The 24,838-nt window shown below is 41.9% G+C and overlaps 1 non-coding gene across 2 annotated transcripts in view; it reads right to left on the minus strand.

Annotated features, from left to right (window-relative positions):
- LOC421268 overlaps positions 1-24,838 on the minus strand; it is a 225,516-nt gene that overhangs the window by 147,750 nt on the left and 52,928 nt on the right. For both annotated transcript variants that reach the window (XR_003074419.3, XR_005858509.2), the window contains 2 exons: positions 20,721-20,826; positions 14,801-14,917 (listed from right to left, as the gene is read on the minus strand). This is a non-coding gene — a transcript (uncharacterized LOC421268). The remainder of the gene's footprint in view (positions 1-14,800; positions 14,918-20,720; positions 20,827-24,838) is intronic.

Consider the following 24,838-nt stretch of genomic DNA (forward strand, 5'->3'; position numbering starts at 1 on the left):
CACATCTCCCACCAGTCCTTCTCTGCTCATCAACATCAGTTCCAGTGGGGCCACCTTCCCCAGTAGGCTCTCTTAACAGCTGCTTCAGGAATTTATCTTCCACACACTCTAGGAGCCTCCTAGACTGCTTTCTTTCTGCAGTATTGTATTTCCAGCAAACGTCAGGTAAGTTGAAGTCCCCCACGAGAACAAGGGTTAGCAATTGCGTGACTTCTACCAGCTGCTCACAGAATGCTTCATCTGCCACTTCATCCTGGCTGGGAGGTCTTAAAGAGACTCCCAACAGGATGTCAGCCTTGTTGGCCTTCCCCTTGATTCTTACCCTTAAGGACTCAACTTTATCATTCCCAGCACTGAGCTCTACAACATCAAAACACACCCTAATATACAGAGCCACCCCACCACTTCTTCCTTGCCTTTCCCTTCTGAAATACTTACAGCCTTACACTGCAGCATTCCAGTCATGAGAGTGATCCCACCTTGATGACATCAAGTGTGGCTCCGGGACTGCAGTATTGTGAGTTCCTGCCCAATTCACAGGTGTGGTATAGGCCAGCTCTGACTTTTGGCTGTATGAAGCTGAGGAATATCAGCTACATTTTTTACACAGGCCACTTTTCTCCCTTACAGTTAAAATGGAATTGAGTTCCAAAGGTTTTTAGACAGATCCAGAAAAGGTATTTCCTCACTAGAGCTTAACCACGCAGCTCAGAGCTGTGCTGCCCACTGACATGTTGGTGTTACATCTCCCCTTACACCACTGCACTGCAGCCAGAATGAGCCTTACTTACAGAATGAGGCAGGTCACTGCTTCCCTCATTCACTTCCCAGTCTTAACAGCATCCTTTTTTCCAGAGCAACAGCTTTCAAATTGTACAGTTACTGAGCCCAAGAATAGGGTTGTGCAGGAGAGAACCTAGGGCACCAAGTTCTGGAAGGTCTGATGCCCATTTAGGGGTTGGAACTGAGGCCTTCAGAAAATTCAGCAAGAGAAGCAAACTTAAAATGAGCAAATTTAGCACTAAGCAGTTCTTTCTTTCCCTAACATTAAGGTCAGTCACATCATCTCATCAGAGTTAAGTGGTTCATTTAGATTCAAGTTCCTGATTATTTTGGAGTCTTTAACTGAAGAACAAAGGTTAGAGCTCACAGTCCTATCAGGACAAAAAAGCATGGCATTTTTTTCTTTTCTTGCTACTGCAGTGGCCAAGAATTTTTTTTCAGTATGCCCTGTGGCAAGAGAAAAGCAAACATGCAATCAGCTTCTACCCCTTGAGTTTACCTCATTACCCTTTGTGTGTGTAAAACAGGTATGGCTGTATGTGCAAAGAAATTCCACGTATACCATTCACAAATGAGGCTGGGCTACCAGACCTTGGTGCAAAACCCCTCAGCAACTGAGTAAGCGATATTCATGGCCATTACTGAAAACATGCCAAACCTACTGAAATCATCTCCCCTCGGGTCATGACATCTTTTTCTTCATCTTCTCCTAATTCATTTTCCTCCTTCCACTTTTATCTTAGTCTCATTTTTTCCACTATGAAAGACCACAGTCTTTGCCCAGAGCTGCACAACGCCTCATTATTAAGCCATGTGTTCATTTGGCTAATCTTCTAATTACCAGCTTTAACGTCTTGTTTAAACTTCAGTAGTTGAGTAATATAACTTATTTTAAGCCATGTTTCTGTTCAAGAAAGGAAGAAGGAAAAAAAAAAAAAACCAACCGTCACCTTCTTTTATCAAAAGGGGATTCATAAACCCATGATTAGCCTTTCCAACAGCTTGAAAGGGAAGTTTACACATACTAAAGTACATATCTATCCAAACATATACACAGCCATCAGCATAGAAGATAACACAGGAGACAAGAAACACAGCTTGAACTGAGGTCGTCTTGTGGCTGTTTTAAAAGTGGGATGTTCTCTCCTACAATTTTCTTACCAAAAGCAAATCAAGACCGATTTTAATTCTGAGGATGATCAGAGTTGTTTTCCTAAGGAAAAAAGGGTAGTTTCTTGATTTTACCTAATGTTCCTTTGAAACATTTTATGAACTGTATTACCAGGTCTGTACTTTTCCATTTTTAAACCACTGAATTTAGTTCTATCCCTACCATACTTGAAGCAAATTCAGGCCTTACACATAAAAGTCCCACTAGTGTCTGCAGCACACACAGCAGCAGGGATACAAGGCCCCCTTGAGGCTTTTGTTTCCTTCCTTGGACTAAGCTGCCGATGTCCAGAGCTGATGTGCATAAGGCATTACTGCTTGCATGAACTCTCAGATAGATCCTGGAACAAATGCATTCTTTGTGTCATTAATACAAAGGTGGGACGTGTAATACACGCTTACCACTGATTTACATGCATCCTGCAACCTAAAGCAACTCCTTGGTTATGTTCGCAAAGGCTTATTTTACAGGTCTGGCTGAGCTATCAGTTGCAATCAGACACCAGCCTGCACCACCAGCCCTGTGGTTTGGGTTCCCCATGCTTAGTCAGGCCTCTGAACCCAAGCAACATTCAAGCACTGTCAGCTTGACCTCCCTGGCACAGATGCTCATTGTTTAGTATCCTTATTTTGAGATGCTGGACCTACTGCCTATCCATTATAAGCTAGAAGTGTGGTGTCAAATCCCCAGGTCCCCCTGTAACACAGACAAGTGCTCCAGAGAGCAAAGTTCTCATCAAATACCTTGGTTTGGTGTTAACTCTTCAGTGCCTTGCTGAAAAGCATCATCTGAGCAATACATTTTGCTCAGAACTAAAGCACTGGCTAGATTCATGGACCTGGGCAAGAAATAACAGACGCTGACCTGTGTTCATATTGCATACAGTCTTTTTGGCTGTATACAATGTCATTTGAGTACCCATTTTATTTTTTAGAATCACAGAATCGTTAAGGTTGGAAAAGACCTCTAAGATCATCTAGCCCAACAGTCAAGCCTCTGGCCAAGGAGTTTGGCCTGCTGTCCCCACCAGACAGCTTCCTGAGCAAAACACCCAGCATACGGTCAAAATAACTATGGCAAAACACATCAGAGCTGGCAGGCTGAAGTAGGCAGCACAGATGCATATTAATTTATCACAGCTTGTGACATAAAACAGTAAAAACCCAGAGCTTCATGATGTGGCCTATGTGCCCCCCCTTGAGCATATAAGACTCATTAAAGTTAATGGGAGCTGTGTGCCTATTGTATGGGGAGCATAAACTGAACGACAAAATGCACCATATGTTTCCCAACATTTACCAAACAATTAATGCTAGCTTCCATCCTTCTTGAAAACCAGCCCTGACAGGACAGGTACAGTTGGACACAGGGCCTGAGCTCTTACTTACACTGTGAGAACTCTTCTTTGTACAGTGACTGATAGGAGCAAGCGAGGTGCGGATGGCTTACGTTTCCTGAAAAGTCTCCAGGAGTTTGCTATAACTTGGAAAGAGACAGGAATACGAGTGATGTTTAACTTCCTTTCCCCCCTCCATTTTTATTTCATCCTGCCCCCTTGTGAACAGCAACCCAAATCCTCCAGGCTTTGCATCAAAACCCATAAAGCAGCGTATTCCCTAAAGCCATTTCCACTCCATAAGGAAAAAATAAACGTGACATGACGTGCAAAGTGAAAGATATGCAGTTCCACCTGCTACTGACATTATTCTGCTGGTAAAAGGAAGAGCTCAGCTTTCAGAGCCAGCAGAGCTTTTACTCCTAGGTGCTCATAAGGCAGGGAGGTTGGAAAAGACTGTAGTGAATCACTTTCAAGCATCTTGGGGTGGAGGGGAGTTAAGCCCATTTAATCAGCAGCATCCCAGAACCAAGGATGCTGACTGAGCGTTAGGCACACAACTTAATGGTTGGATTGCAGAGAGAAAGTTTGCTGGGAAAACATCTGCTGCCTTCTTCCAGAATCCAAGATCCAAGCTACTAGATAAGCCTCTGCCCTCCCAAAAAAGTCAGCAGGTGCTTGCGACACACGGGAGCTCTGCCTGCTCCTTCCTTGGTCCACTGATTCTTTACAGCAAACAAAGCGTTCCCATTGTGCTACAGCCTCTCAGAGGGTGTTTTCTACAGACGTCACCATGAATACGGTCAAGTGGTGTATTCGTGTTAAATAAGTGTGAGGGGAGCTGGAAAGATGCCAGGCACAGTGGAGAACTCCACGTTGGTTTGCAGAGTTTGGGGAATAATTCCGTCAATTGCTACTTAGCAGAACACCGGGTATTTGTGCAGCACTTTGTTATTATTTTCATGTTTGTTAGTCATACCAGTCAGCACTCCGCTGACTTGTTGTGAAAAAAAGGTAAGTGAACAATCTACAACCTCAAATAAGTATTAAGCCTTCCCTCCTTTCAGAATAATAAAGGAATAGTTTGATCGGGCTTCAGGTCTGCTTCCAACTCTGAGAAATAGCTTTCTCATTCTCAGCCTGTCAAGCAGACATATTGATCGTGAACCAATCTAGTAGGACAATTCTCTGAGAACACCATTCGGAGCATGTAAAATATGCTGTCTCTTGCATAGAGCACTGAGAAGAAACCAGCATTTTTTATCTCTGAGTACGTGTACTGCAGGAAGATGAAGTTTGGAGTTTATTCCATGGGAAATATGGGAAATCCCATGTTTCTGTGCTGCATACATGGTTTTCTGTATATACATACTAGGTTTTCTGTACAACATCTGGGTTTGGTAGAGGCCTTATTAAGCAAGATATTGGCAGTCAATACAAGCCACATTCCCCCATTAGCAGTAAGTAGCGGCACAGAAGAAGTCTGTAAAATTGCATCCCTTCCTCCATTTCCCCCTCCTCATACGCAACCCTGCATACATCCACACAAACCAGCATCAACAACTGCAGAAGCCAAGGGAAGATGATCTGTTCATTACCTTACCCTTAAATTTACTGAAACAACTACTTGTCGTTACGAATTGTTCTCCCTTATCTCACTTACAGTGATTTAAGCAAAAGTCAGGACGGAGCACGATGACTGCTAGATCAGATCTTCAATACCTGGTTAGAACAGCCAGCCAGCACGTACACCTCCTCTGCCCTGAGCAGGACCCTCTCAGATGCAGCTTATATATCAAGAGAGGTTGCAATACTTCCTCCCTGGCAGGGATGGAGCACAACATAGAGCAGGTAAGAGCACGGTTCTGGGGCCTTAATGCTTGTAGGGATCCTTTAACCAGATGGAACCTATTTCACAAGTGCCTACAGGAGTTCCCAGAGCTGATGGGAAGCCAGTGCCATTATAAGCACACAGGTCAAACCCACAAACCAAGCTGGTGATTTTTCATTTCATCTCAGCTTTCCTGCACTTCGATTTATTACGATCTACTTTTTCCTTCTTCTGGTGGAGCTAGAAGTGGTCACCTCAACCACAGGGATCACCCACCCACGGACGTTGTCCCTTGGGAACAGAACTGAGACAAGCCCACTTAAGTTTGGGGAAAAACAGTTTCGTAAATTTAAAACAACACACACAAGGCAGAAGTGTGACCGCACTTTTTCCATATAAATAATGTCATACTTGTGAGGAGGGGGCCCTCAGTGATATTTCATGAATGGGCTCATTATGTTGCACCTGACCTACAGACATTTCAATGGCATTTTTATTTTATTATTTTTGTCTTATTTATTTTTGCCTGATGAGTTGCGTATAATCAAATGCTTTATGATGCTAAATCTCATTAAGACACTTCACTCTGTGAGAGTGTAACATCAGTAAGTTTAATCACTCTATAGGTTTTTGAGCAGGAAGATCCCACTGTGACATTTAAGCATCAAGCAATGCTCAGAGCAGGGGAGAAGGGAGCAATCCACACGTCTTCTCAGAGCCCCACAAGCTCAGAGTCTTCAGAATAATTTAGGCTTTGCTTTTATCATCATCATCATCTTTTTACAAATAGAAAAGTAAGAATTGCATTACCAGGAGTGGGCCAGGCTCCAGATAGAGGCCCTGTGGAAGAATTTGCACAGAGTCTAGGTTAGCTCAGATTCGTATCAGCCTCCAAGAAAAACATTCAGGAGAAACATTAAATCCTCTGAGGGGAAATATTAACAGATAGTCATGAATGGAAACTGATTATTAATTATTTTTTTTCCCCTCTCTCTTTCTCCGTTTTATATTTTTAGTTTAAAATGTCATGTAAAGTCTGACATTGATAAAAACGGCAGGAAATGTTCCTTGCTCAATTAAATTACCACATAGGCCGGCTTAACATCTGCTTGGCAAACCCTTCATAAATGCATGGCATTAATATTTAATAAAAATATCTATAGCTTTGGTTGGTACTGGAGACATTTCACACTTTGCTCACACATGGTGTTTCATATAATTATTCCCTGAAGGCTATTGCTTTAGTCCTTTAAGCAAAATAAAAGTTCCAAGGATGATTAAGTACATGAAGTGCATCTCTTAGGACATCATCTTCCCCCAGAGACTTTTCCCATTGACTCTTACATTATACTGGAGAAGCACAAAAAGGAGAAAGTGGAGCCAAGCTGGAGGAAAAGAAAAGAAAGATCTCAATACTTTGGCCAATCTAATTTGAGTAAAGTCAGAGTAGGCAGAGCATCTGTATCAAGGACAAACAGAGAAGAGATGATGCTGGTCGGTAAGGCAAGCCTTAGCCGTCTGTTCTCAGGGTAACTTTCAGGCTTGAGCTGCTCAAGGAGAAGGCAGCACCGTTTTCTTGCTCAGCGGCTATATCTAAATTCTACCTTGTCCTTCACAATCTTCATCACCCCACTACTGCTTTTCTGAAGCAGAGCTCCAAGTAGCTCATCGCTCCACACAAGCAGCCACAGATGACACGTGAAGGCAACATCAATACTGCGTTTAAAGCTGTATGTATTTGACATTCATAAAAGTTCTGGAGAAGAAAAAATGAAAGAAAACACAAAGCTTCCCTCCGTCACCTCAGATACCTTGAGCATTGGCTAAATATGCCTCACTCAATAGATCTATGCTGTCTTATAGAGGCTCTCCAGCAATGAAAATAAAAACAAGCATCAATATTTAAAACAACAAAGACATACAGAAAACTCCCTGTCTCAGGGGGCTTCCTGTGACATCAAGGAGATCTGTATTAATTCATGGATGCAAAAAAAAAAAAAAAAATTAAAAAATGACAGCACCCAATCTCTCCTCCTGGCAAAAACAGAAGCATTTCTGTGCTTGGCTAAGACTTGGCCATGGTAAGATAAATTTAAATGTTTGTGAGAGAAAACAAGCAGCCCCTATAAGAGTGATCTTTGCCCCTGTGACAAGGCAATCCACCCCATGTGCTGAAGAAGGGTACAACTGAAATACCACTCACCTCATCCAGACACTCAAGTGCATTTGGCAGCATGCTCTCAATAAATAAATAAATAAATAAATAAATCACTGACTAATGAAGTTAGGCTGGTGTTCATGGGCTTCTGTTGCAGAATTGATAAAGATATAAATTAACCTTGCAAAAGGAGATGGTGAAGACCTATTATGGTTACCTTCCCGGCTGTACTCATTACTATTTTGTACCTTCCTAATGCTACAGTAGAATCTAGTACTTACAACAATCGATAGACAGATTACTCAGAATGTTTGCTTGAACCATCTATAGCTATTGACACTTCTCAACTCTTGCCAGAAAGAGGAGGGCAAGAAAGCAATTTCCTTACACATTTGGGAAAGGAGAATCCTCATCTTAAGTCAAGCCCCGCATTCTGCCTCCTAAAGAAGAAAGGGTTTTTTTTCCTGTGAATGGAAAAGATTTTCTATCAGCTAGCTCAAGGAAGTACAACTAACCAGAAGTGATGGGATGAAACTGAGCATGAGGATAGGGGAATGGGGAAGATGGATATCTGGAAACATTTAGCAAAAATAGGTATATTAGGCTGTGGAATACTCTCCCAAGGGAAATGGCAGAGCCCTATTGATTGAGTCTGTCTGAAACTGCCTAGACAAGGAATGCAAAAAGAGAATTACAGCATGGTCGACTCCCACATCTACAGAGACCAGAAAAGATGGATTTCAGTAAGCCTCTTCCAGCTTTAATTTCCACAGCCCGCTATTTTGCTAAGATCTCCACTGATGGAAGTAAATTCTACTTGGCACTCTGTGGCAAGAGAGGGGGCAGCCCCCAAACCCCATGAGGCCCAAGATGAAACAATCTGGCAGCCTGAAGGACTTGCACTTCTCCATCAGGTTGCCCAGGCAGAAGCACAGACCACAAGGTAACATGCATTTCGCTGAGCAAGAATAACTTCTTGACTCTTTCCTCAAAGCAAAGATTGAGACAGAATTCAAAGAATAATATGAAAGAGTAACGTATTCTAAAGTGTTAGTGTCCCCTTTGAATGTCTCAATTGTTTATTACTAAGTATGGACTTTACTGCCCCGTAAGAAAGGCTATAGGGGAATACAAAACTCAAAACCTATTAAAAAGGCTTATCAGATTGGAGCTTGCCCTGAGGATCTTTGCAATTGTGAAAACATTGCCATAAAACCCACTGAAGAGTAATAGAAAACGTAGATAAGTGGTAATGGCATAAAAGTTACAGACTACATCCTTGACCTAAACAGATCAATGTAGCTTTCTCCAGTCAGTGGAACCACTAGGATTTATATCACTGGAAAAAATATCAGACCCTGGCACTGGAGCCAACTCTGTCCATGTAGCAGCCTTTGTGATCTGAACATAATCAAAGCTTAACATACTTCTTGCTATCTCTCTTTATAAAAACATAAACATATATATAAGCGTATATATACATATAGAATAGATATTAACTGCTGGAATGAAGCTGTTAATTTTGCTGCTTACTTTACTTTCTGTGGGATGTGCAGTTCGATATTTATGCCCAGTTCTTACATTTGTCCACTGTTATCTGTTAAGGCCTGACAGAACGCACAATTACACAAACCTTTGGGCCTCACTCAGTACAATCACTTTTGTCTTAGTTATGATCACTCTGAGGCACCCAACAGTCTAATACTTGGTTTGTATTTCATGCAGATTTGCAACAAGGAAAAGACCGTGGCAAATATCATCCAAAGTAATGAAGATGTACCTTATATCCACCTTCCTTCCTAAAAAACAATTTGTCATGTTAAAGGCCAAAAACTTCCTCTTTTAATCAGAATTAGTTATAATCACTGAGTAATAGCAAAGGTTTTACATAATGTTGCTCACCATTTTTCTAGAGACCCTTCAACAGGGAGACAACCTACAATAGCTACTGCTGATTAAAATGGCATTTTATAAAACCGAGCACCTTGCTCAGGCTTATGACTATTTTTCACTAACGCTTTCTGCTTCCCCAGCTGCATTTCCAATGTTTTGCATATGGCCACATCAAAGCTCAGCATGATTAAAAGTTAACATCCAAAGAGCTATTACATCCTATAACAGCACGCTTGTAAAGTGGATGTAAATAAAAAGTGACCTTCTATTTAAAGTTTATGGTTTCAACTCTGCAGCTCACAGATAAATAGAAAAAAATATATATTCTGAGCCAAGCTGCATTAAAACAAAAGCCAGTAAGAAAACGTACGCAAGCAGGGTTGCAGCACAGGCAGGACTGCAGCATCTATCTCAGATGAGCAGGAGAGGACAAGGTAGCGGGAACTGCACAGACCCATGCAGGCAGGGGGCTGGGGCAGATTTTCTCTTTTTTCCTTCATTCTGCTGACCAAACCAAATCTGCTGCTTCCTTTCTGGTGAGGAACAGGGCTGGCCTATAGCTTGCCAACAGCCCCAACAAAATTTGGCTTAGATCCACAGGTGTTACTGCAAGTCCTGGCATGCCTCCTATGCTCATACAGTTGTTTCGGTGCTTTGAACTGTCATTTTCTGCTTGGAAGTTGCCTCAAATTTGTTGTGCTCCACAGGGATGATGGTGCTACTTTTCCAAACATGGAGCCAGTATGAGCAAGGCAAATTGTGACAGATCCCCTAATTCTGCGCTTCGCAACTCAGATCATTATGTTCATCTGTCCGCACCGGTCATTCAAACTTTGGCCTTACCTGCTCCAAACTCATCTAAATCACTCCAGATTATTCTTCAGATATGCCTGGCACCAACTGAAAAACATTAATCAGGATGGGCTGCCAGCCCATGTAGGCCAACAGCTCTCCCACCCCACCATACCCAGTAACCACATCCCTCAGTGCCACATCTGTTTTCCTGAAAAACTCCAGGGACAGTGACTCCACCACCTCCTCAGACAGCCTGTTCCAAAATGCCTTCCAAATAGTGTGCACCACTGGCAACACCAACTGCATTCTCACTGTTTGCAGACACTCTGTAGAGCGTAAGAAAATGATATGCAACATAGCATGCTCTACTGGGCACCCTCCCCACAGATGTTTCTCTTGTCTTCTTCCCCTCGATTTTTCTGTCCTCCTCAAAATGGACAAGTTCTACTTGTGCTATTGCTTCCTTGCCTTTCCCCTCTGGCAAATTTTCAGCATCTGACAACATGCTGCTTTGCAAGGCATACTCAGAGGAAGAAGTACACCATATACTTGTTCTAATCAAAGTATTAAGGTATCAGCAATGACATCTTTTGTAGGACATTTCCCAGCAAGGTACTTAATGTTCACATTTTCAGTAAAATGATCAGACAATAAGTCCAATATCAGCAGCATCTCCTCCTCAAGACTGCTGGTTGATTCCCCAGGATAATGTTAATGTAATTCTTTTGCTAATTAGAAGCCACAGCACATCAAGAAATGGCCTAATGCATTCCTGGCTCATAAAACATAAAACAAATTCCTAATGCGCTGCGATGTAAAAAGACAAGTCACAGAAAGCTGACAAGGATGGAAGGGAGAAGAGATACAAGCTGGTTTTCAGTCAAGAGTTATCCTCAGAGAAGACAAAATTGAACTTTATCACACAGAGCACAGTAGCTAAGTCAGAGCAAAAGAGCTAAAATTTGCACCATCCTGCCAATAAAGAGCAGCACAGCCACCTGGCAGGTGGGACACGAGGTCCCTGTGGTTCTGCTCCCTATCACATTGCTCCTTCTGTCCACTCCCACCTACGGGACATAGTCACCGGCTCTGGCAGTCTGACAGAGGCAGCAGAGAGGGGCTGCCAATGGCTATGGACCTGCTGGGTGGCTCAGTCATCCTGGAAGACATCATCTAACAGCAAAGGCTCTTTTGTCACTTCTGTTTTACAGCCCTGGAGATGTGTATTTCTGAGCAGGCCTAATGCCAACCCCATCCATACTGACCCTAAGGACCAGATGTGAATACTGCCCATAATATCACCCCAACACGACATGTCAAACATACATCTGTTTGCAATGTCCTGTTATGCCAACAGGAAGATACACAATGACTTTGAGGATAGAGACTACAGGTGTCAGCCCCAAAAGAGCTCATTTTTAAGTTTAGCACCGCACATTGATTTAGCTGTATAATGTGCATTTTGGAAATAAAAGAGCTGCAGGGCCTCTGGACAAACAGCACTTTTTCTAAAGAAAAAACCTCACATGTGGATGTTCAAACTTCAGGCAATTGCCTGAGGAACTGTACTTTGCAGAGTCCTAGCTGTTGATAAGACCAACATCTTGGAAATACGCCTTGATAACTTGCTTTTTTGTCTTGCCCTTATTTGCAGAAAAAACCAGAGGCAGCACACGCTTGCCAACAAGGTGTAGTAAAACTGCATAGGAGCCAGCAACGCTACTGCCTGCTTCCCCACAGCCCTCGCTGCAGAATTTGACACAAAGAACACAATGTGTGAGGTCCTGGGGTCACAGAGACCTGTGCACTAGGGAGAGGTGCTGTATAAAATCTGCTAACGTGTAATAGCAGAGCATATTGAAATGATAAAGCCAGAACTGTCTGGGGCATCGTGCTTCTGTTTTCTAATGGTTATGGATTCTGTGCAAATGCTAATGTTTGCACTAAAAGCCCTCTCAGCAATATTTTGCAGCATGAATAACTCTTTATTTTGAATTGTTTAATTAGTTAATGAGGTCGGGGAGAAGTCCATCATAGGGATCATTAGTTAAGACTTTAAAACACTGAGATTGAAGACAATTAGCATCTGAGGGAGCAGCAAAACTTTGCCACTTGTTGGCCAAATGCAAAATTACACCAAGTGCAAGAGCTGCACCAGCGCTGCTGGAATCAATGTTCAGTCCCAGGTCAAGCAAGGTGCAAGGTCCAGTTATCTCAGAGCTGGGTCTCCTTTGATAAAATCTTTCCATTATGACAGCGCAGCCATCCAAAGGCGAGGCGTACCTAAATAAGTGGTTACACAATGCTCAGAGATCTCTGTTGAGCCCCTGCTGCAGGCCAGACTGTTTATACCTGTAGCACTTCTTAATTATTAACATTTTACAAACTATTTACAAGCAGAGCTTTAATATAAAGTACAAATCTGAACTCCATGACAGGAAGAAATGTAAAGTTCCAGGAGAACAGTTGCTTTAAGAGTATAATATAATATGAATCTGCAGTTTTTCTAAAGCAGCTACTTTTAATGAAGTCTGTACTTAGGCAAACACACACCACCGGTTTGCTTTTGCTACCATCAGATACAACCACTCAATAGCATGTACTGAATTACAACGGACTCAGACTCACTCACAGGTGAGTCTCTTGAGAGGTTGCATGTATAGGCCACATACCGTATGGTGGACAAAGCACAAAGCAGGAGTTAACGAAACTATGCTACTGTAAGGGCTGGGTAAGTATGAGTGGTACTCAGCCAAAAACTCCAGTGAAAACACAATGAAACTCAGCTGGAAACAGACCCAAGAAAAAGAAGAAAGTGACTGGGGAAGAAAAATACTCACAGAGCAGCTTGAAAAGAGCATTGCTAACATCAGGGTTCTTGAACAGCAAAACTGTAATAAGACTCAACACTGGGATTTCATTCAATTTCTTGTTTTCCCAGAACAGACCTGATTGCAGAATTAGGTTTTTGTCTAAGCCAGAATACAGAACTATTGCAATGAAAATCAAAGAAAAACTTCTTGGCACTTCTGTTTTGCTCAAGTAAACTTAATGAACAGGCCCAAAAGATAGCATGTTGAAATTCATATAAAAGCCTCACCCTTTTTTTTGCAAGATAACTGAGCTTAACATCTCACCAGGAGCTTCTCTTCAAAGATCCGGCCCCAGTTTACTATTCACCCACTGCAGCTAAGATAGATGCCACAGAGCATCAAGACAGTTTTAAACTTTCAAGGGAAGGATCTTTCTAGAAATAACATTCATGTTAAGCTGCTTTTTGTCTCCTTCTCTCCCAGCTTTCCACTTAGCTCAGAGAGACTGAAGCTTCTCCCAGCTTTCTTATCTCCATACCTCCAGCTGAGTCCCCTGGTGTCTCTACTCCAACATCTGAACTTCCTCTCTGACACATGATATCATTTCTTACGCTACCAGTTCTTCCCAGAGAGCTGCCTCCTTACTAAAGGGACTAAAAGGAACACCTTTATAGTGCTGAAACAAAACAGTAAATTCAGTTTCTTAGCATTTTGGCTGTTTCCCATCCCCTCCTCCAGGTCTGAGCAAAATCTCTCCTTGCAGACAGTTAGAAGAGGAAACCAAATAAAGCAGTAAAATGCCAGGTCATTCTACTTGAGGACATGAGAAGATGTAGCAACAGCTATATTGCACCCAACCATTGCAATGCTTTTCTTAAGAGTTATATTAAAAGTCTACAGAAACAAAGTTTTCAGCACTACCAGAAAAAACCCTCTGTGGTATTTACATTAAAGGCTGGGGTTGCTAAAACCAAAACCAAGTTTATTTGGAGGTGAGATCAACTAGCATTGCTCACACTGAAGTATATTTCACTTACAGCCCTACTGAAATAATCGGGCTACTTGCAAAGGGAATTAAAACTAGAATTAAGTTCAGTCTTTAATGTAATTTCATAGATGTTTAGTTTTGTAGTTGTGTCACACTCTCATTTTGTTCCATGGATCAAAACACGATCTTCAGGAAGATCAGTTACTCTAAACAGGCTTCCACTTTGGTTTTAGAATATTAGCCAAACTTACCTTAAGACAGAAAGCAGCTTTTCTTCCTGCACTTTGACTACCAGACCTAGTTCTTCTTACAAGTTCTAACTACAATAGGGTTTTTTTCCACTATTAACCATGGTTTCCAATAAACAAACAAAATCAATCTATACCCACAACTTAGCTGTGATATGTAGAACACACTTGATTTCCTATTACAGCAAACTGCATCACCTCAAACACAGCACAGCGGAACCTGAATGACCTATTTAGATTAGAAGTTTGGGGTAATCTATAATACAGAAATAGCGAATCCTGTTTACATTTTAACAACATAATTATAATTTCAATAGCATTTCAGTCTGGGCATATAGGTCAACACAGTTAGCTAAGTAGGTAGAAGTAGTAGCTACACCTGTAGACAAAATGTCAGAGGATTTAGGATAAAACCTATTAAAGTCAGTGCAATCCTTCCAGAGTTTTCCTTCAGTTCTGGATGAAATATTTTGTCTTACACAGAGCAAACCACAGATCTTTTACAAATCACACTTTTGCATTTTTTAGAAGACTTTTTCTCCAACAAGCTGTCAGGTGGTGCTGTGTGAATCATTTATTTTCTATTTGGCAACTGAATGAAAAGTAAAGTAAAAGAGAAAAAAAAAAAAAAAACCATCAGCTCAGGCTGAATGAAATTTGAATGGATTTTAGTTTTATCTCATTGAGCCAACAAAATCAGGCTTCCAAAAAACCAACCTCATTTCACTTAGACACATTTCCCTTGAAGAAATGAAAGCAGGGTATAAAGACAACCCAGACTTACAGTGATGATCCTCTTCCTTTTGCTGCTGGGTACAGCTGGGGAGGAGTCACCAGGCTTTGGGGCACAGTCCGACCTTCATCCATGCAGATTTCAGATGATCTCTCATTTCTCCTCCAGCTGCATCATAACAAAACACATGCAGATGAAAATATTGAGCTCACTGTCCTCAACTGACATTATTAATTACAATGGCACAACATCAAAATTTAAATAATCCTGAGACCAGGGACTAAAAACAGGCTCTTCTACATATGTACACTCAGTGATATCCTTCACTCTTTAGAGAATCAATCACAGAATCATAGAACAGCTTAGGTTGGAAGGGACCTTAAAGCCCATCTAGTTCCAACCCCATACCACAGGCTGGCTGCCCCCACCAGCTCAGGCTGCCCAGGCCCCATCCAACCTGGCCTTGGGCACCTCCAGGGATGGGGCACCCACAGCTCTGGGCAGCAGTGCCAGGCCGTCCCCACCTTCTGAGTGAAGAATTACCTCCCAGTATGTAACCTAAATCTCTTCTCTTTCATTTTAATGCCATTCCCCCTTATCCTATCATGATCAGAACATGTAAAAAGTAAATCCCCTCCTGCTTATAAGCTCCCCTCAAGTACTGGAGGGCTGCACTGATGTCTCCCTAGAGCCTTCTCTTCTCCAACCTAAACAAGCCCAGCTCCCTCAACTAGGGCTGGCCCTCACAAGGGCACAGTAGAGGGGGACAAATCCTCTCTCTCTCCCTGTTGCAACCCCCGTTTTGATGCAACCTCAGCAGATGGATTAATGGACTGCCTCTCTCACCCTAGCCCTGCCTCACTGTTGTGCCCCATGTCATCCTGTAGGACCTCATTGCTACCCTATGGCCCAGCTTGGGGACGTCACCCTGTAGAGGTGACCACTGCCTCCAGCCCACATTGGTGGAGCAGTCTTTGTCTGCCATCCCAGCCCCAGGAATTTCCCTCAGCCCAGCACTATGCAAGGTGACCCCACAGCCCCTGGGGCATGCCCACCAGCTCCAGGTAATCCAACAGACCCTGCATGAGAGCATGGCCCAGGAAGAAGGTGAGAAAAGGGACTGACACTATCATGGAAAATTAAGTTATGCTATCTTATGCCAGAAACTGTGAAAACAAAGAAAAAAAGTAGTTATTATAAGTCTTCCACTCTACAGAAATTATATGCAGCAAGTTGCGCCTATGTGATTTGATTAGAAAAGTTTAGAAGGTCACAACAGACCACAGCATTTGCAAACTGGAAATGAGTCAGCTTTAGAGTAAGGGCTACAAATGCCTTGTTGAAGCAGCCAGTCTTTTTTGCACTTAAGACATGAGAAACTATGGGTGGACACGTGAAGTTTTATGCCTGTAAAACGTTTTCTGAGCTAGCATAATTATATTTGAAGCTGTAGCATGATATAAACTGCTTTTAAGCCCCATAAAAAGCTTGTGGTGGTCTGCACAACAAATCTCCCTAGTGCTATAAGCCAGGTATTAGTAAAGAAAAAATGTTTTGTTTTAACCTTTCTCATCAAATACTCCGAAAGTTAATCAAAATCACCCACTTTTTTCCATACGCATTTTTAATGTCGAGGACACGTCACATGTCATGGGAAAAAATCTGCTGTCACAAATTTCAACTCGTTCTGGTTAAGAGCTATTTCTCTAGGAAGAAGGGCCCCAACAGTGCTGAAAAAATACCTAAATATAGCCACGTGCAATAGTGAAGTTTGCTCCTATTACTTCAGACTCCTGGGATCAAGACAGCAGGTTAGTCATAAACGTTCTGTGACGTTACATTTTCCAAAGACACCATAGCTTTGACCAGTAAACTACAAATTTATGAAGATCAGAAAACCCCAGCAGACAGAACTGAATCTTTAGGTTAGCAGAGGCAATTTCTGTGATATCATTTTATTAGCCTCTTACTATTGTAAAGCTCAGTAAGCAATGAGATCCAAACAGAAGGAGTAATTCCATATCAGAAAGGACTTTGTAAGAAACTGTGTGAGCAATACAGAAAAGGAACACCAATTACACAAAGCTAAGAATGATAAACTCAGCCATTCCTATTTTTTTTTTCAATCATACATCTTCCTGTAAAGCTTCTAACTCAAAGAAAGACAAGAGAAAACTTGCAAAGGATCGTGTCATGACTGGATGATCTCTTGAGCTTAAGCAGGAGATGAATGGCGAATGCAAGATACACAAAACAAATACAACCACAGAGGCAGAAAAAAGGTGTTATAAAACTGGAATGTGCTTTTGTGGATAGACTGCACCTATGGCTGAATGCATTTAGGGGCAAAGATCCACTCCCTTGCTACAGGCAGTTCTGTTGTATTTGATGGGAGAAGCTCCCCAGGGCATGCTCCAGTGGCAGCTCACAGCCAATGGACAGCAATGCTGCAGAGAGGATGCACAACAGGTACTGGGAAGGGTCATTTTGCTGCAGGTAATCTGTCCAAGGTCCCACTCTGCTCTGCCACTGCAGCCCTGCAGGCAGCCACCCAGGATGTGCTCCTCATCTTTGAAAGACTGTCACCAAATAAAGATGCTATCTGACCAGCAGTTAACAACCAGCTTGTTAGTTAATAGCCTGAGGGAATCTGAGGGCGTTCTATGCTCTAATACTCTGTTCATTAACTGTAGTAACAACCAATTTCAAGGTGATTATTGCTATTATAAGCTATGATCAATTTTTTAAAGATGATTCCATTTTTTTCCCAGCCTAAAGCTGGAGCAATAGAGCTAGGGGAGCAGCTGTGCTGAGAATTAGACTTTTCCCCAGATTAATATCTGATTTTCCATCAAAGAGAATACAGGACACATTCTGTTAGGTTTCTAATTGTTTCTACCATAAACCTCCACCACACTGAAATACGATCTCTAATAATTTTTAGTTTGAACTTCCTATCCATAATCCATCTGACTAGATGGTCCTCAGCAAAAGCCGTTAAAGCAATTTGTTTCACTTACGTAGAGGAATAAATCAGTGCTTAATTATCTGTGGTTTATTATTAACAGCGCCGGTAAGCTGACCATATGCCATGACTTCATCTTTTCACACAGAAAAATGAGAATATACTGATTGTTTTTATTATGTCTTTCAACACTCAGTCAGCGGTCCAATGAAATGAAGACAGAGCGTTTCGCAGCATTGCTCAATGACAAATAGCAGCATACTACGTATCTTTGCCCTTGCTTTTAAGATTAACCTTTATGTGCTGTGTTACTGGGAATACTTGTTAGTGTCTTTCACTGCAGAAGACGTAATTATATAAATCAGGTTGCTTCCAGGAGATGTATGGGACGCATCATAGTGCGTTTTTTTTTTCGTGGGCCTTCAAATATACTGACTTCAAAACACGGCATACATTCAGCTCCACAGTACTTGAGATGCGGTATGCATTTAACGTAAGGACCAGAAAGACACACCTTTCTGATTTTTCAGCCTTATGAATTCAGAACTGTACCAAATAACACAGGTTTTGATCCGCTGCCAGGGCAGCCTTGCACTCCTTAGTAGACACAGCGGCAACATAAAACTTTCTTGAAAACATTACAGATTGATGAACTGCTTTGGAACGAGTCCAGCTGCCCAGACTTTCTCTGCTCCAGATAGACCCAACGTGAACTAGTGGTTCTGTGAGATGCAGGCCCTGAAGCACGGTGGCAGGCAGAGGCACAAACTCAACTGAGCGAATAGCAGGTGTTTTACATTTGTTGAAACAGAAGCAGAGATCCTTCAAACTCAAAGCCAGTTATGAAGTTGTTCCCTCTTGGGAACAGGAAAAGACTACCTTGTACCCAACACACGTTTAGGGAAGGGTAGGGAATGGAGGTTTAAATAGAAACATCAGGCATGCTGAGGAGATGCAATGCACCCATTAGCCAACAAGGTCAAGGGTATAGCAGGTTCACATGAAAAATCCACAGAGGAGCCTGTCCCTTTGCCATCTGCGGTTCAGAATCAGCCTGCTGAGTGTCTCCCTCCCTGCTCCAGGGCTCAGTGGGCTTTGGTGAGCAGTCTCCTACACAGAAGCCAAAGCATCAGCCTTACCCCTACGTGTCCATCTGTTGTACGTCAGGCAGCTGAGAGCCCTGGGCTGGATGGGATTCATCTGACAGCCAACTCCTTTTTGGGTAGGAACAGTATTTCTGGACCTTAAAGAGACCCTAACCACAAACAGGGGGTCATGACCACTCTCCTTACACCCTTCTTAGAGCACTACTTGCTTAGGTCAAACTATAGGTTAGGAAGAAAAAACAAAAGCTCTGCAAATCCACCAGTTCTCCTGAGATGATGGAAAGAGATAGGAGTTCATTTCAGCATGGAAAATGGAAGCTTTCCACCTGAACTTTCTCAAAACCTTAGAACTAATTTTGGTGCTACATCCCCAAATGTGGGAAGAAGGTGTGATGAAATCCTATAGCTCTGGGAAAAACATTCCCTTTCACACATTTTCTGGCTGTCTGTTCCCTACACCTTCCAAACAAATCCCACCAGGTTACCGCATCTCCAGTGCGAGAGCCAACATCAAGAGGAACAGGAACCACATCTTTCTCCTCAGGCTCCTTCAGGCTCCCTGTCCCATGGCTGTGTAGGCATAAACCATAGTGCTGCTTCCAACTCATTCACTCCCATGCCAACAAACAGAGATCCTTTGTCTCCCTCCTTTATGTGTGTTTCATGGTGCAATCTCCCACTCAGGTGGAACCCAACTGACACCAGCTGCTCCCTTCTCAGAGTTGGAGTGCAGTGACTGGTTCAGCCTGAACCAGCACCCAAAGGAGTTGCTCTCCTTGTTAATACAAGTTTGGCAGAAGGGACATAAGGGCAAACATCAGGACTGTTTGTAAAGCTACGGTTCTTTCTCCTCCAGAGAAAGGCTGATTTCCTCCTTCTCCCTCCTCCTCACCACGTCAGGCAGTTGCTGACTCTGAGCTCTCTGACAGCCTCCCCAGAGGGGTCACCACTGAATTTACTTGGTTGTTTCTAGATCTGAAGCAACAACATTCCCTTCCCAGATAGGATTCTGTGAATGAAACATCTCTAACAGGGCAAGAGTGAATGCAGCTAATTTCTTTTTGCCTTCTCAGGACTCCTGAGCTCTCCACATGCAGTACTATCCGTCTACCTGTGGCCAGTTTTACATGCAGAGGGCTGCAGAGACATGTGGCAAACCACTGCTTTTGCAACAGAAAAGGGGCAGGAGTTGGACAGAACATTCACACTCTCCTCACTATTTTTTCCTCACTCTACATTACCACACTCAGGTCAGGGATGTGACTGTTCTCATTCTCAGGACAGCAATATTCCAATCAGTCCATGCAGCCACGAAGCTTTGAACCAGACCCCTTAAATCAGTGTTCTAATCAGGATGTAGATGAACAGCCATGTGCATCAACATCTAAAATCTCTGTACATCCAGCCTGTTTGCTGTCACAAGTCATTCATTTGAGGCTTCTGTGGAGACCTAAAGAACCATTTGCAACTTATTTTGTTGCTTTTTTTTCCCCTTCTTAATTGTCTCTGGATAAACTCTCACTGCCTGGGCAACTCCAGTCTTGTGACAAGGGGAGGAACAAGTTAGCTCTGTCTCTGGGCATGGCTTTGTTTTCGGACAAGAAGGCAAGATGCTACACAAACTCGCTGCCTGAGTAGCAACAGGTTTGAATTTGCAGGAGACTGGTAAACCATCAACCCTTTTCAATTTGTTGAAAAGATCTCATTTGAAGGAAAGAACACAATACAATACCAGTAAAAAATAACTTCAACAGTGCAGCCAGATCATCCTTGGATCTCAAATGGCAAAATGAATGGGAATGAAATACAGCACACTAAGGTGTGAGATCCTGTAAGAGGTCCTTTGCAGGACATGGCTAGACTGAACAATAAACTGCAACCAGACCATCACATGGCTTACCTCAAGACATTGCAGCTCCAGGAGAACCAATGTATGTTGGGCCCAGCAGAGCATTTAAACATTTCCACTCCATATCGGCATTGCAAACAAGACCTTGAGATAGGATCTGTTCAGGAAAGGAGAAAGAGATCTACGTGTGACACAAAGAGGTATTATCCTTAGTGTCAGGTGTGTGCAGATCGTTTTGTTCCTTCCAAAAACTGTCCGCTACCCATTATTGTTAAATACTTCACAGATCTTTTAATCATCACATTCATCAGCTGTTGGATTTCATCTCATTTTGCATGGCTCTTGGCACCCCTGGGTAGCACTACCCACTAATGGCAGCAGCATGTTGTTCTCAAGCTGCCAAGCGCTGCTGGCCAGCACCCTAAACTTCTGGGTGTTTCTTCCCTCTGGCAAAAAGCACAGTTTCCAGTGTAATCAGGTCATCCATGAACAAGGGAAAAAGAGAAACAGAGGCTGTTAACACATAGAGGTATAGGAGTGATATATCAGCAAAGAAAGGGCGCTTAGGCCAGTTCCTCAGCTGGTGCAAATCACTGGATCATCAGTGCAGACCACAAGGCTACCTGATTCATGGCAGCCTGAGACCTGGTCTTAATTTTCCTCAACCCAGCTTCTATGATTTACGCTTGTACTGAGCAAATGACACAGGGTGTCAAATGCTATCAAGCTGATTGATACTGTAAACCAGGAATAAACGTGCACAAAATACAAAGGCAGTGAAGAATCAGGCCCTGTGTATTCATTAACAGCTGTGCTTTGCTTGGGACAGAGCTGACTCTCTGCTCCACACTTCCAAGTGCTGGAAGCTGCACGGTGTCACCTCTGCTCCAACTGACCACCCCAAAGGAGTCTGAGTTTGTTTCTCCTTTCTTCTCCCACTCCACAAACTGCCTTCTTACACTCTTGTCCACAAAAAGATATTTTACAAAGGAATCTTGCAAACCTTCTCTTATAAGCAATGGGCCAAATCCTGCTCAGAACTCAGCCTTTGCCAGCCCCACATAATCAGATTTAGCCTTCCTTCATGCACAGAGAGCACAGAAATATGAAGATGGTTTGTGGCACATCCTTGCAAAATGTGCCCTTTGGTTTGTGAGAGCATCTGCCAGCCAAAAAGAAAATCACCTCTGGTATTAGGCTGAAAATGCCTTATCTGGTATAATTCCACGTGATGACACTTAAGTCAGTGTAGATGGAGCCATTTACTTCAGATGAGCGTCTGGCCCACTATGTACAGACTCAGCTCCTAGCAGCCAAAGATCCACTAACTCCACTCCCACTTCCTAGCTATCCTCTGATCAGCTTGCTTGTGGCTCTTTTTCCTCCTATAGCAAAGCTTGCTGAAAGAGCTTCAGTTCCAGGGCACTCTCTTTGAAATATGTCTTAGCTTCCAAGGGTAATGAACTCTTTTATAATAAACGCCTAGCTATAATGTGAACAATACTTGGCTTCCAGGAACTGCCTTATAATTACACAGCTTGGTATTGCATGTCAGAGGTTTGCTCCATCTTTAATATTTTATGAGGAAATTCAGATTCTGACAGTAAAAGTATTTAACCCAAAGGACCTAGAACCCTGACTATTATTTTGTAAAGTAGCCATCCTGCTGCACTTTCGTGCACCACCATTATCCCTGGTGCATACTCACACTCTTTGATACTCTCTAAGTAGACACAACCACATGCTGTCCAGATGGAAACCTGGCTGCATCATTACACTATATTGAAATAACCCAATACCACCTGTTTCTGCTGGGGTTTCTGCCAACGTTTTCCCATAAAACATTTATTTTGCTAATATTTTAGTTGGTCACCACAGAAGGACACTTGAAGCTAAAGATTTACCATGTGTGCAGCCACAAGAAAAACCCATTGGAAAAAAAAAAAAGGAACGAAGCTCAAGAATAGCTAGTGCCTATTGTTTAAAATGTTGATGTTCACCTAGGCACTATGTAAGAATGCTCTATAGGCACCACAAACCAAACACAGGTTTTGGCTGCGTTCATCAAGTGAATTATCCTAACTGTGTTGATATGCACCTCTCATATAATTAAAAAAAACCAACAACCTCTAGTGTGGAGTGGGGCTAATATACAATAACACTAATGAAAACCTGTGGGTTTTTTTTTCTTTTTTCACATTAGCCTGTGATGATGGAGCTACCACTCTCATCTGCCTCCTCTCACTAGATAAAACTGGTTATCCTCAGCAATTTTGTAGAAAGCAGAGCCATTACAATTTCCAGCCTACTTGGGATGCTCAAAGTATATATTAAGTACCCTATAAAACAACAAGAAGATTTCTGATCTGGATATTACATTTTTAGAGATATTTTACTTCAAAAATAAATAAATAAATATAAAAGGCAAGAGCCACTTCATTTACAGAAAGCATTTGATAAAAATCTCCCTGGCATGAAGTCACTCTGGCATGTGGTCAATCTGGTGTGTACCACTTATTTTTCAACACTGATCCCTGTGCAAAAGGCCAAGATGTAGCTGTGCATCACACAAATAGCTTTATCTCACATGCAAAGTTTTTTGTATGAAAAAATAAGAATTAAGAGTTCATAATTGCCATTCTATTCACAGGGTATTGTTTATTACTATCTCTTTTTAAAAGTTTCTGTGTTACAAAGGGAGAAGTAACAACGCCATGTAACTATGGTGACCAACAGAACGCCACAAATAACGAGCAGTAAATCAGCAATGGAAGGTGATTTCTAAAATGCAGCAGATCAAACAGACATGAATTATGTGGCAAATAGTGGGCACATCAATAGAAATAAGGATATGATCCAAAAAAACAAAAACTGCGAACAAGGAAAGTACATACTAACGTGGTAATTCACATTGACAAATGAGAACGTCTCCAGATGAAGACTATCTCATGGATGAAAGCTGTCTTACAAGTGGGAGAAAGAACAAGTTGGAAAATACAGAAAGGTGATCGTTTTGTTGGAAATGTTAAGTGAGATATCAAACTGGAAATGTAACAGATGAAAGTCCATGGTGGAGAAAAAGTAAAAAACGGAAGTGGCTAAAACCAGCTTCAAGTTCCCTTGCTTGGATCAGTTCTAAATTTAACCCCAGCCATTTTATTACATCTAAGAAACAGAATATTTTTCGAGGTTGTAAAAGAACAGTACAAGAATTGAAAGAGAAAGGGATCAGCCATGAGTTTGGCCCCGTTTTGTTTGTTCCTTTTTCCTTTTTGTCTTTGTTCTGCATTCTGTTCCCAATAAAACCACCCATTTATAACCAAAGCCCTGGCTGATGGCACACAAGTAATCTAAATTTTTGCCTATTTTTAAAAGCCAACTTATAGCCTGCAATCACTACAGTAATTGATTAAATAACACAAGCAAAGCAAAGTACCTATTTGACAGCTTCTATTCATGTTCACATACCTACCCTGAAGACAGATAGTTATATAATTAAGCGATCCATTTCTCTGCATATATGCTATATACAAAAGAAACTGACACACAATGAATCCTGCTAAGCTTTTGTTCAACACATGAAATAGTGGATAATCACCTTTTTTATGAAAGCACTTGACCTTTAAATTGATATCCTCCCCCAAAAAAGATGGTAATCACTGCTCAAAGAGATATTGAATGCACTGCTGCTAATACAAAAGATCATTGCCCATTAGTCATTATTAGATTTTTTTTGAATCTGAAGTTGAGCATTTGATTATAACAAAGAGAAAAAGCAAATACTATTTAGGTTGCTGTGAATGCCTATGTTTTTCCCTTTGTAAATCACGGTGACAATCAGAGTTATATGACTGACTGTAACATGAATATCATTTACAAATTTGATCTCTACTCAGAGAGCAGCTTTAAAAGCCTTGGATGACATAAAGCAAGATTATCAGTGACAGAGCTTTTAAATATTATACATGTTTCCTGTATCACAGGTATTTTTCTTTAGAAGCTGATGAGTGTTATTCTTTTGTATAATACATTGGTAACGTTTATTTTCCTGTGTTTGGAAAAACTATATGAAATACGTTTAAATACAACAGATAAACTGCACAGCCTCCTGGAAAAGAAAGATATATAAAGCTGTTTTTTTCCTTTTGTTGCATTTTAACAGTTTCCCT

This window comes from Gallus gallus, chromosome 3 (assembly GCF_016699485.2).
Source record: "Gallus gallus isolate bGalGal1 chromosome 3, bGalGal1.mat.broiler.GRCg7b, whole genome shotgun sequence".
Taxonomy (NCBI): domain Eukaryota; kingdom Metazoa; phylum Chordata; class Aves; order Galliformes; family Phasianidae; genus Gallus; species Gallus gallus.